Raw genomic sequence first — 15,498 nt, 5'->3', positions numbered from 1 at the left:
TATTCTACATATAAAGATACATAATTATAAATAGCTTGCACATTGAATAAGAATTATACTTTTAAAGCAACTTTTTTTATATATATTAACGAGGTGAATAATCAAATTTAAAGAATTTCAAATATCTTTTTTATTCATATTGAAAAGTTCTGTTTTTACAAATGAATTTTGTTATGAATGTTACAGTTTAACATATATACATTAAATACATCCGGAATACCTTTTATAATTGTTTAATCAAACGATAGTACTGTTAGTTTGTTATTTATGTATATATTTTATCATCAATATATTTTTAAAAATATTTTTAAAAAATAATATAGATTATTATATACTTAATTGTGCATAATTAATTATGTAGCCAATGTATCCTATTTTTGTTCCTATATATAGTTATCATTATTTAGTTATCTTTTGAATATAGTATTTCTGAATTCAAATTATTAATGTAAAATTCATTCAATGAATCAAAAAAAAAAAAAAATGTATAAAATTCTCTTTGTGAAAAACGCATTTATAAAAAAATTAAATCTAACAGAACATTATTCATATTTTATGCTAATATTATTTAGCTTAAATGAGTTTTATTAAATATATATGTATGTTTAGTATTGTTTGTTCGATGATGAGAGATTACTATCAGATTAATGAAATTACTTATATACTCTCATTGACATTGTACTATATAAATTTTAGATAATTCTATTAATTTATTCACTATAGATAATTACAAAAAGAAAGAAAAAATGAAAATTCAACAGAAATTCAAATTCTGCTGAAAATTTATAAATGAATATTAATTATTAAAAATATTACTTATCGTAATTGATTATATTTTTAACTTTAGAAGTAGTATAGTAAAATATTTTATTATTTCATTTTTGATAACATTTTTTGAGAGAAAATATTTATATATCTCTGCCTCCTTTCTTGTTCCACCTATTCACGTTTTACAATCTCTTTGTGTACTTGTCCAGTATTGTTAACTTACTATTCATCTCTCTATTGTTTGTCCTGTCTCTCTTTTTTCTATCATTTGCTTGAAGTAAAGTACTAAATCGTCCTGGATGCATAATAAATTATTTTCTTCTAACCATCTTCAAGGAATATTTTGTTCTAGAATGAAATACATTCTACTTACAGGCAGAATACACTTTTTAAGGATTACTGCGGATCATATTTACTTATAAATAAATTTTAATATTTGCTCATTTCCTAAAAAAACGTCTTCACATTCTTATTCTTATGATTATTAAGCTATACAATTTATCAATAGATATGCATTTATTCATGTACACTTAATATTTCAAATGAATCAAATGTCTTGAAAAGTCGCATTTAGTAAAAATTTTTATTTTTTGCATTTATGACTACATCCCTCGGATCCCAATGCAAGAGATGCAATTGAGCATGTTAAACAAATTTAAAGAAATTTCTTTTAAGTAAATAATAAAAACATTTTTACATTTCCATATTTTATTATTGCATTTAATATATGGCATTTTTAAGCGATTTCTAAAGTATTCAATGAAATTCAGTTCACTTACATGTAGTTTGGATCTTTACATGTATTCATGTTTTAAATTCTCAAATTATAATTGAATTATTTCATTCATTGTACACCGATTTACTTATATTTTATGCATCTTATTTATAGCTATTTGCATATAAAGGCTTTTGCATTATTATCTCATTTAGTATATGATAATTATAATTTTATTAAGTAATAAAATGGTGATAAATATTTAGTTTCCTAAAGGTTTTTACAAACTTAAATGCTTGTTCCATTCTCAAGAATCGCGATGGATTTAAAGGACTGAGACATTGAGAACTAAATTAAATAATGAAAGAATACATAAATGACTTACTGTATCGGTTCTTTTCTCAATTTAGTCTTACGAGAACAGCACTTCCGCAAATCGATATTGTTCTCTAGTCTCTAAAAAAAAAAAATACTACATTAAAATTTAGTGATATGTATAGAAGTGTTGGTTTTGAAACTCACGTATACGACGTGAAGGTGAAGCACGCCAGCTTGAATCAACGAGAATCGGCTGTCCTTTGATCAGTTAGCCTCGAGTATTCTCAAGGCTGAGTAATTGCAACGAATTTTACATATTCATAGATAAACAAATGTTGCCTCGAAACTTTTGTATTATTATGTGATTTTGGATCACATTCTACAGTATATTTGAAACTCGCACAATAATGCATTAGGTATAAAAATAAAATAAAATATTTTTATATGACATATTAAATAATGCAATTGGACTCAAATATTATGATAACAATATTGAATAAAAGCAATGAAATAAAATCTGGTTTTCTATATCAATAAAATTTTGTCAGCTAATAAAAAATAATTAAATTTATCAAAATCCTTTTCAATTAAAAACTATTTATTGATAATGATATATGATATTAAACGTAATTATAAAATATTAATATAATGGTTTTGTGTATAATAAGGAAAGGATTTTCCATTGTTTCATCAATATGAAAATAGGCATAGAATTGTACGTTTCTTGCGCAACTATATTATTTGTAAAACAAAACTTTATTAAGTAAACTTAATTAATTTAAATTTAATTAATTAATGATAAATATGTCTGATGTGTATGTATTATTAATTAGTAAACCTATTTACAAAACAAATTTGATTGTAGTTGCTAGTAAAATATCCAGAGGTAAACACGTATTGTAACTACGAGTGTAAATTGGAGGAGAAGAAAATAGATTTTTTTCTTATTGTGGTATTTACACGAACAGAAGTATAGTGAAGAATAGGTAAAGAAAGATGGACAAATAAACTACAAGCTGCTAGTTGTCGATCGATCGAAAAGAAGAGAAAAGACAATGCCAAGCCAATTCCAAGTCCGATTGCACATTGTTGGGATTTTGATTGAAAACGATTTTCTGTTATTACAATATGCGACATTCAACTTGCCTTTATTACAGATATCGGTCTTTTTTAGGATAATTTCACGATCTCCTTTTAATTTTTATTTCTCCGTTATTCTATCTTACAGCTGGTTTTTATGATCATGAGCACAATTTATTCTGAAATCGCAAATACATAGTGCTATTATGGGCTTTTTCGGATAATTTTTGCCTTTAAGATGCTGTATGTGCAATTAAAATTTTTAATCCTTACCTAGATATTCTAATCTAGTTATTTAATTTTATTATTTTTTTAGGAGAATACTTAATAAAATATCGAATTAACAATTGGATAATTCACAATGGATCCTAAATTATTTATTTATTAGATAATACAATACGTAGATGAAGAAATCTTATTTTACTACGAATTTAATATTACTAAAACCAAATGAAAAATTAATTTTTATCAATATTTTGTTATAACTAATGCATTCAAAATGATAATTAAACCTTTAATTCTAAGAATATGTTATTTGTATTTTAAATTTATTAAAAATATAACTATATACAAATATAATATAACTAAATGTAGGAAAATTTTAGATGTATAATCTTTCAAAGGAATATTTTTAATTGATTCTAAAATGATATTTCACTTGATCTAATTCAGAATTTCTTTCTATTATGGAACAAGAGTTTTAGTACGTTAAATCCTTTTCAGGCCTGATTAATAAAGTCAATGAATTTTCAAAATAATATTTCACAAGTACTTGAGTTAAAGTCTAAAACTTTATTAATAATATTAAAAGATAATAAATTTAGTAAACACATACTAATAAAGCACGAAATCACGATAAAAATTATACGTAAATCTGACGTTGAATTCAATGATGAGGAAAAGCATTATTCAAGAATTTCAACATGAAATGTATTTATTCCCGACAACAACGTTTTATCTGAAAAAAAAGGGATAAAATTTTTAATGAATGATTTGTTGAAGTACTTTACATGTTTTTTATAATCTCTGTAAACAATGGTACCGAAATACATTTTTAATATACGAAAATGATGATATTCAATGCACCTGAATTAATATGGCGTTATTTAATGAAGTAATACTATTGAAAGAGATTTTATTTTCTATACAATTTACTATTGAACATATTATAGATACAAAATATACAACCTTTGATCATTGGGTACTTATTAAAATATCTGTAAATCCGTGTAGTAGAAGAATCAATTATTCAAATGGAGTAAAATGATTATCAATATGAGTGATTTTACTACATTTAATTTATTAATAATTGAATTTGCGTCATTAACAATAATATATTATCTATCAATTTAAATGGTAATAGATGCATAGATCAATAATGCGTACGATGAATGTTATTATACTGATATTAAATTATGGTGCAGATACAGATAAAGCAATCCTCTTCTTGATATATATTATTGACTTAATTAAAGATGCGTACAATTGTGCTATACATAGTCAGAGAGAATTTTTTTAATCAGTGGATATCAACAAAACTTATATATAATGACGAATGTCAAAGTTTACTGACCCGTGAAATAATCTCCACTCCATTAAGATTCTATTAAAGAATCCATTATCTATGACATATTTAAATTCGAAGCAAATATCATAATTGCAATAGTTAATAAATCAAGGACTTTAGAGGGATTCTAAAGAGAACGGTATTATATAGACGAGAAGAAAGGATGAAAAGGACTCTGTACAGCACAAAATTAAGCTGATAACAGATCTTCGAACAATCGCAAGAAGGAACAAAATTTTGAAAAGAATATGAATTAATTATTGAATGACGATTAATGGATGATTGCAATTTTTTCTATATACTAATATTATATATTATACGATGTTTGATACTATAAATAAATTATCAACAATTTCTTAAAATTTATAAATAAAGAGCAACAAATTAACTTTTACTTTTTATTTCATATTTTACTTCATATACATTTTAGGAATGTATTATTTAGTAGCGTATTATCAAGTCCCTCGAATAAAAAAACTCCGTCTTTTATAAACAAAACAACGTGAAATGCATTCTATAACATTATAACAAAAAATTTTTAATATAGTGCTACTATTACGGTATTTTTAAAATGAAAACTAACGTAACATATATATATACCTTAAATATTTACATGATTACCTTGTGTACAATACAATTAATTCTCTACCTGATTCTAATTGATGTAATTCAATTAAAAAATTACAATGTATTTAAAGTTTTTTTTTTTTTTTTTGGTAGCTAAAATATTTTGTAGTATTTTACTGTATTATAAATATTAATCTTTAGTCGTATAAATTCAGGCCAGTTATAAAATGAACAACTTATGTAAATTTTCTCTAGAAAGCGAGCGCATCTTTTTAAAATGAAGAGTCAGGGGTGAAACTGTCGCCATAAACATTCGTCGTTAAGTCGGTAAAGAATATAAGAACTATCATAAATACTCAGGGAAGAAGAAAGGAAAAAATCACGGTAGACAGATCACATAAATATACTTTCCGGAAAAATTGCATAAGAGAAAAGTAGTATATGAATATGAGAGAAAGTGAGAAAGAAACAGATAGTATGAAAGCGAAGTGTCAAAAGTCTGTGGGAGGTCCATGACTTTTAGTTTAGATTTATGGCGACGTAATCCCGCTTGTCACAAGGACAATCTCACACGCTTTCACAGTATGATAGAAGCAACACAGAAAAAAAAATAGTGAGTGAAAGAATCCTAGTGTAATGTTATGAGACATTTTGACATTCTGGCGAAGATCTACCGAATCATAAAAATACTTTCGTGATACAAGATTTATTCTTATATCAATTATATCATCTAAGTGATTATCGCGTGATATTACTTGTATAAGGTATGTAATACTTGTACAATATTATCATCTAAAGTACAAATATGTATTTGACAATAAACATTATGTTAAAGATAAATTTTACTTTTACCTTTATTTTTTCATTTTTTTTTTCGTAGCTGATCAAAAATTTAATAATCAACAAATTTCCAGTCAGTCTGGATACAATTGATGATTGCTTTACTTTAAATGCTTAAATAAAATTATATTAATAATCAACGTAATATATAAAATATTTTGTGTGTGTGCGCGCGCGTCTGTGAAAATAAACTTAATTATAAATTTAAAAATAAATATTACAATAATTGTACGAAGAAAATTCAACGTATAATATAATGTACAGTTTAATAGAAATTCGTTTTAATACAACTGAATGTTAGTATTGCAGTGACATATTCCCTTTATTAAATTAATATTTTTCATACTACTTTTACATATATTTTATTAATGACACGTGCTCGTTCTCATATTATTGAATATTATTTTAGTATTTTAATAATAATAATATATTTTTTAATTTAATTACAAATAAATTGAAATAATTTCATATAAATATTTTACGTGAATAAGAAAATAAATCATGATAGTTCAATTATCTATCTACGCATTTCAAAAGATCTTAATAAAGAGAGTGAAAATATGTACGATTAAAAGGTATATTTTTATATTACATATTAAAATTTCGGATCTATGAATACTAATAAAATGAAACATAATAAGACCGATAATTATGACGTATATTTTTGGCACAAATTATTCAATTTTATTTCTATATTAATATAAGCTATTATTAAAGCATATAATAAATTTATAAATTATTCTTTTGTCCTATTTTGTAATATGTGTTTTTTTCATACTATATTTTTTATCGTAGAGATTCATACTCAAATTTATACTGGCAATATAAAAAAATTTCAAACTTATGTTTCTCGTGTAAGTTATGGAAGGTTTGAAATTAAAAAAAAATTATTGAAAATTTTGTGCTTGCTGATTTAAAAATTAAATACAAAATTATCATACGCTTCATATAATTATGATTTTGGAGATCTATAATAGAATTAATAATCTATTCAATATATAGTATATATATATATATTTTTTTTTGTTTTATTTGAATTGTAAAGTTCATTACGATTTTATTCTATTTTGAATAAATAAATTAACCATAAAGAATATCTATATAAAAATAAAATGAAAACCAAGTAAAACTAAATGTCCTCGTTTAATAGTTAGTTTAAATTTCATGTAAAGTTAACATTTCGTGCAAACCGAATTTTATAAATCTCCGATTTGTCCCAAATTTTTGTGAAAACCTGCATAGTCGAATTCTAGACAAAGCCATAAAGAATTTCAAATTGTCTAAAAGGGCTCGAGCACTAAACTCGCATGTTTCAGCTTAAGTTCTAGTTCCCGAAGTTTTTTTACACCCTGTCATTGTCGAGCTTATAGTAGCGATAGTTCGTTTGAATTATTTATTGACTAAAAAATACGCGCTTATCGATACTTTATTTTCCACGTCGTGAATATAAACCCGTCGAGTTCGCGTAATTATTCCAAGATTTATTTATTCCAATTCTATAAAACCCTTCCATAGAAGGTCCTTGAAGGCAATCCTCTTTAAATACCTGATTACTACTGGGAATTTTGGAGAAAAAGGCGAATGCATGGTGAGGCGAGCAAGTTGGGCTGTTATACGATAAACTTACCGCTTTCTCGCATCGCTTCTCCTTGCCTTAATTCTCCCTGCGGTTAACAACAAGAATAGCAAGCGGGAATAGTAGCCACACGGGCTGTCACGGAATCTTGACAGCTACTTGGAATAAGGTTTGTTGGTACCGCCTTTACTATGTCTTTCTCGTCCCTACATATCCTATGTATCCTTATTTTTATGTATTTTTAGCATCGATGAATGAGAGTCTAAGCACGAACGAAAATAAATTTACGCTTTACAAGTGCTGAGCTTTCAATTGGTAATCGTGTTACAGGAAAAGCTACTCGTAAGGGCTTCCAAGGCTTTTTCATTTGCGAGTATACCGGCTCATCGACTGCACTTTCTTTCCTTTGGTTTACCTTAAAGAATTTCTTCCACAATTTAGAGATCGAGCTTATCGCGATGTGAAAAAGAATCTTGGCACCGTGAATAGTGAATCTGTGGATTTGTTAGTTCGTACGATTATCAGATATTTATGCAGTCATAAAGTTTCAGGAATTTACCGCAATAAGTTCTTTACTACTTCAAATAATATTAATGTTTGGCTTATTTATCTATAATTATTCATACTGTAACTCAATGATAATTGCTTTTTAATTTTCGAAAAATGAAAAAATATATCTGATTATTATTTTCTGTTAATAAAATGTTATTAATAATATAGTTTGTCATGAAATTTATTTGACACAATGAAAATGAAATAATATAGCATTAATTTAAAATTCTCAATAGAAAAAGAAATTTATAGATTGTATTTCAATGTATAAAGAATAAAAATGTGCCAAATAAATTACAATTTAATACACATAAGCAAATAATACTTACGAATCAAAAAATAATGCTACGTAATTTAAAATAATAGCTATTAAATGTTTATTAATTTGCTAATAAAAATACTATTGACATTTGAGCTCGGATATTTTTAATTATTATGTATAATTTTGGATGAAAATACGAATTAACTGATTTATTTAACGTAAAAGGAAAAAAAAACGATAATATTTCCGTTAGAGCTTAAAAAGACCCAACGTCACTAAAACGGTATTTTACTTTTACTCAATAAAGTTCAAATTTTTCCCATTTTGAAGTTAGTCCAAGCTAGTTTTATCCATGATATTCAAAAACTTCTAGTTTCTTTTAAAGTTGTCTCAACTTTTAGAAAATGCGAATTTTTATGCATTGAATATCTATATTAAGGAATATATTATTTAATAGCAATTATACAATTGCATAATTAATATATTGTTCGTGAAGTTTTTAGTAAATTAAAATTTCACTTTACGAACGTCATATTCGTCCATTAAATATCGTTATTTTTACATTTGTATTTATAGAATAAGGGACTAACCGATAACACATTATATCATAATCTACATTATCAGCGTTAATTTTATAATATATATATATATATATATATATATATATATATATATAATTATGAGATACAAATAATTAAAAAGAAATTAAAAAGTTCTAGGAAAATTCATAAAAGTTTTCCAATAACTTTGGATTAATATAATTTCGTACCAATGTTTTTCCAACAAATAAGGAGTACACGACGAAATGATTTTCGTATTCGCTATTATTATTATTATGTGAACAGAATGTTCTGAGAACTACTCTAATGAATGTTAATTTATTAAAAAATCATCATTATCAAACTTATCTATAACTTTTTATCTTAATTGCCTACATGATGTTACTAATTACGAAGATTCGAGAACTTTAGGTTAGTAAGTAAAGTTTCTGCATGATATCCAATATTTGTCGGTATTATGTGCAGATATTAGATATGCCCTAAGAGTTTATTTATATTATAATAAAATTGTGAAATTTTAATTTCCTTTATCCAGGATCTGATCTTTTTTTTTTTTTGTTTTTTTTGCTGATTATAAGATATTTTTTAACGAATATTTATTTCATAAATTCTTGAAATAAATTAATTCACTTATTATTTCTATAATTACTGTTACAAAAATTTATAAAAAAAAAAAAAAAAAAAAAAAAAAAAAAAATTAATATGATATTATATACATACATAATGAAAAAAAATTAAATAAAAATTTTTTTTTTACTTTTAAATAATATTTTCTAGAGGCAAAATTTTGTACATTGTGAATCGATTCTGTTAAACTATATATTTATTAATAGAATAATAATAGAATGTATAATTGAAGGGATAATTAAAAATAAACATAGATTATTAAAAATATGTATGAATTTTTAAATTTTTATGATCTTCTACGTGGTTCATTGATGGAACCTATTAGCAATCAAATGTAGCTAATTTATTAGTCTTAGTTTGAAGAATTCATGATAATTAAATTTCATTTGTTTGAAGTGAAAATGTATTTTTTATATAAAACTGGTATTTACAATTTTTTAATTTTTATGTTTTTGATTCATTTAGATATAAAATTATTAACTTAATGTTAAATTGTTTTCCTTTGAAATTTCTTGAATTTTATATTCAACGATCATTGAATTTTATATATTGCAACAGCTTTATGGATTCCATAGAACATTCGAAATATTACTTATCATTACTTCTACGATAGTAATGACAAAAACTTTTTTAATTGATTGAAGATTATAATTTAAAATTGAATTTTTTTATATTAAATCCCTATACTGGGATAATTTAATTTTGATTTTTATCTTACTACAAAAAAAAATTTACAGTTATAGTTATTTGCTAAAGAATTTCTAGAAATCCAATCTATATTTCCATACAAGATCGCATTCTTAATTAAACTATATTAATTCAAATATCACATATCTCGGTCCTTGATTTGAATATATCCATATTGTGTTGCAAATCCTTACATTGAAAGCACGTACCTACGGTGATGCAATCCATTCGTAAAGCCAAAATTTCATTGCATCGTTATGCATACTTGTATGATTTTTAATTGATTTGAAAAAATATGCTATCTTAATTTTCTTCATTAAAGCCACATGAAATTATCTTAATTGTTTAATACAAACATAGTACCAGAATTATAACTATTTACTTCTATTAAATTATTAAGATTTTATGTTTTACATAAAAAATGGCGATACATTTATTAGAGAGTATTTTAGAAGTAAACGCACGTTTCAACGTTTTAATACCAAAGAGTTTATTTAAATTTATTTTCTAAGACATCACGATATGAAGCTACATGTCTCCCATAACTGTATTATTTCTCAAAATAATAAAGTTAATATACTAAATATTTATGTTCCGAAAGTATTCTCCCGATACGTATAATCTGCGGCATTTAAAAGCATTGAATGAGCATTTAATTTAATTTTCATTTTTATTAGTCAATCGATGACTTGTTGTTGCGACAAAAGTAAAGTAAGTGACATTGGTAAAAAAAATTACAGCTTAAAATTTAATTCCTTCAAGTTCACCGATTCATAAAATCAATTCTACTTTCGTACAAAGTTTAACACAAATTATTGCTTGTAAAACTTTTTTATGTTGGCACTCTGTACTTGCAAATAAAATAGTCATTGACTGGCTCTAGCCCCTACGCAACAAGAATACAAAAGACTATTTCTTACACACTGATTACTATCTTTTCAGAAGTTTGTGGGTGTAATTTATAATATGGCGCGTGAAAGTCGGGGCAGTTAGGGATCATTTCTGTGGTAGAAGTTGTCAAGAGTGGCTTATTATATCGCACTTCTGCCTTGCATAATTCCTATACATAATTCTATACTGGAGCCTACATAGACTGGCTGAATAAACATAATATATTTTTATTTCGTAGGACCAGCTAATTTTTAGAATAAATAAAGCCGTACGTACAGAGTAAAAATCTTATAAATAATTTAAATGTATGCCAAATTAATCATAATTTACTTATTCATTTCAGTAGAAAGTTATCCGTAATAAGCTGTACAATTACTCATCAGCGTTAAATGAATAAATACAGAAAGTATATACTTATCTGAAGTTTCTTTATTGAATATGATTAACGTGGTTTCATGTATTAACTGAATTTTAAAAATTTCATCCTGTGCCTTTAACCTTAGTGAATCTTTTACGAGCCGATGGGCAAAGTTCGAAATAAGAAAGATCAGGCTAAAAGATCTTTCTCCTACCCTCGGAAAAACTCTTGGAGCCCTAACTAATGAATGAAATGCCTTTTCACTTCTTTTTCGACACCTTTAACGTGTTTAGCTCCCCAAGTAGTTTTTGTTGGTATTCTTTTCTTTTAGGTGAGCAGAAAAAAGGAGCAAAGAAAAATGGAGAAGTACGTTTTAAATATATGCCCGGTTTATCTTAAACGTGTAATTGACATGGAAAAATTTTGGAAAGCCCAAAACAACCCAGCGTACTCTTATTCAATTATCATAATAAAAATACTATTTAGGTTGTTGTTATGTAATCTCAAATGTTTTAGAAAATTCTAAATTAACTAGCAGTAGGTATTAGACTCTGTGTTTAATAAATTTGATTCATAGGCAAACAGAATAAAAATAATTGTCATTCACGTTTATTGCTGGTTGAAAAAGTGTAGAAAAATTCATCGACTTCCCTTGTATATATTTAAATTTTTTCTTAACTGTACTTAACATCTACGGACGTAGATGTCGAATTGTATTCCCCCCCCCCCTTTTTTTTTGTCATGAGAACCGGCTTTTAAGAGCATTAGTCTTGTTTCTCTTCAGTATTCTTCAAAGCTCTAGTATATTTTACGACATATTTATCACGTGTCTGTTTAAAAATGTCAAGGTTATTCAACTTGTGCTCGCTGGCTAGTTATATATAAAAGAGAAAATTGGATGGATAGTCGAGAAATTGTAGGAGACACAAACACGATCGCAATTCTGTTTTCGTCACAGATTCCGAAAGTTTCACTTTAAGCTAATACTTTAAGCTACTTACATCGCTATTACAATCTAAAAATTAATTAACGATCATTTATCATTTTGACATTATTAGACAGGCAATATTATATTAATAGATTTGTATATATTTATATTTGAAATATCAATTCGTACATTATTTATAAATTATTGGAAAATACGTATTTCATACATATTGGCGATAAAAGGTGAAATTATTTATTAACATTATAATGTTCGCAAAATAAGATTTTGGTAAAAGAAATTTAAATAGTATAAGCCGATCTGTAGTATAAAAGATATAATTATGCATATGCATATTTTATCATATACGTTTCCGTGAAGAGAATCTTTTTCAAGATATCCAAAAGCTGTTATATAAATAATTAATGGCGAAAAGAATGAGCAAGTAAAACTGCTTACAATATTAAACCTTATATTATTATAATATTACATATTAAATATTTATTTTATGCTTATTATTTTAATTAGACATAATAAATAATGAATTAATTAATTAATTATAAGTAAATTGAATTAATGACAAATCGATAAATCTCATTTTCATATTTTCTATCCAATGAAAGTAAGATTTATTGCTTTACTTATTAGTATTATTTATTAGTATCTCTTTCCATCATCTATTCATACTATTATTATACTTTTAATACAACTGCTTTAAGTGTATTCTATCATCCGGTATTTCAACATTTTCATCGATAAATACATTATTTCTATTTAAATATATGAATATTTTTACATTATTATTTATTGTAAAAATAATATTATAAATTTAACAAAGTATAATATTAGAGAATGATACAAATTTGAAAAAGATAGGAAAAACTTTTTATGTACGTACTAGATGACAGTAATAAGGGACACACTACAATAGTCTACTCTAGTGAAACAAAATAAGACAATCCAAAACAAAAATCCAAAACATTGCTAATATCATACTCTTGATTAGTAATTTATTAATTAGTAAGTACATAAAAAATAATTAATTTTTAATCTTAATTCGGTTTGAAAAGTGTGAAGTAGAATTACGAGGATAAGTTTACAAATTTGTTTTAAATAAATGTAAATTCATGCATTTTGTCAAAACGTAATGACTATAATGTAGTATTTCATATACATCTAATTAAAGAATTCTTTTGTAAAATGAACAAAAATTAACTAAATAACGAGAATAAAAGTACATTACTGGTTCTAGTAATAAAAATCACATGTTAGGATAGTTCTATTTATTGCACTCACTCACATCCTATCAGAATATATGTATTGTGAACAAACGAAATCCATCTGTATAGCCTCACTGTTTGTGCATCGATGATTCTTTTACACACACGCACACGCACACACGTACACACTCACGCACGCACGCACACACACACACACGCATATATATATATATATATATATATATATATATATATATATATATTTTGTTTTTTGTTCAAATACATTTTTCAAATACAATTGCAACGAAACGTAATTCAGCGAGACTATGAACTACGAAATAAAAATCACTCACTTTTGTTACGTTACTTTTCCATGAATTACGTAAGACGTTGAAAGTTTTACTACCTTTTGAAAATATTGTAACTTTTAGGATAGCCGCAGAATAAAATTATTCACATTATCATTTCAGAAATCCAATGATGATACTTACGCTATATTTTCTTTGCATATAGTATAATTATAAATTACTAAAATGTATAAAAAATTACGAATAATTATAAATATTATTGCGAATGTATAGAGTATTATCAGCAATATTATCGTCATATAACTATAAGATTTATTAAAATGAATAGATCTATTAATATAAAAACAATATGTGCTTGCGTCAGGAATGTTATGAAAAGAATATTGTACAATGGGGAGAAGGGCAAAGAAAGAAATTCTGGAAGCGTCCAGGAGTAAGAAAATTCAGTTGTCATAATCGCGGAACGGATTTTTCTCAGTACAAAGGCTTGCGCACTTCTTTAGTAATAAGCACTAGATGCTTGCTTGCGCTTTCTGAGGCGTCAGAATCTTTATGACCCCGATATCGTGAGCAGAATAAACCAAGCAATTTATTTCAGAAAACGAGAGGGGACGATAGAAAGACTTCATCTCTTTTCTTTTCACCCTCTCCCCCTCATTCGTGAATACCCTAGGGCGAACTAAGATATTATGACCCGCGGTTAGTGCTTGCTCTTCATATACACTCGTCAGCAAGCACGCATACACACTCATCTCTTTGCAGCCTATATTAGGAATAATTTATACGTCAAATTCAAAACTACGACGTCCTATATGAGTTGAACAATTTTTCGCAGTAAATGGTTTTCTCACATTAATTGAATAACATTGAATGGGTATATATATTTACATATTTTTTAAATAACTTGCTGTTCCAAGTACATTCTATCGCAATGGATGCGAAAATTATTTGAAGTATCGTTTGTTATGCTGATATAATAATTGAATGTTAATGACAATATTATTGTATATTTGGGAAAGGGAAATTCTTAATGTCTCTTGCACGTCTACGAGATTTCAAACTATTATGCAGCATTTACAACGTGCACGTACAAAACACAAAAATAACTGTCAATCGTTATAGAAGTATCGAAAAAAAAAAAAAAAAAAAAAAAAAAAAAAAAAAAAAAAAAAAACCATACTAACAGATGAAAGACCATTGTTCATTTTATTTGATATAATTAAAAATCTGTATGGATAATTTAAATAAAAAATAAAAAGAGAAAAAAAGTTTGTCCGAGCTCTACCGAATTTTACGTTTTAAATCGATTCTATTCATATTAAAATTATTATGCGGCTCGTGAAATATTAGATATTGTATAATTAAAATTCTTTCTTTATAAAATACACATACTTTTTACAAAATAACAAAATACTCGAGGTAACCTCACGTCCGTGCTCCCAATACGTCTCGCGTAAATAAAGAAATAAGAAACTAATTATATTAACAAGTCTTTATAAGTATTTGCCATCTAACGGAATTGCTTATAAGCTTAGAAAATAATAATAAAATTCGTAATAAAAAGAAGCTGTCAAGTTATAGATGACAAGCGTAAATGGAACTACGATTTTTTCCCCTCGATTCGCAGCAACGTTCGCTGCTTCCGCCTCTTTCATCTCGTTCAGCCTTTGCTGCTTC

The sequence above is a fragment of the Ceratosolen solmsi genome, unplaced genomic scaffold (assembly GCF_000503995.2).
Source record: "Ceratosolen solmsi marchali unplaced genomic scaffold, CerSol_1.0 scaffold39, whole genome shotgun sequence".
In the NCBI taxonomy this organism is placed as follows: Eukaryota; Metazoa; Arthropoda; class Insecta; order Hymenoptera; family Agaonidae; genus Ceratosolen; species Ceratosolen solmsi.
The sequence above is the reverse complement of the archived record's forward strand: the minus strand, read 5'-3'. Positions refer to the sequence as shown.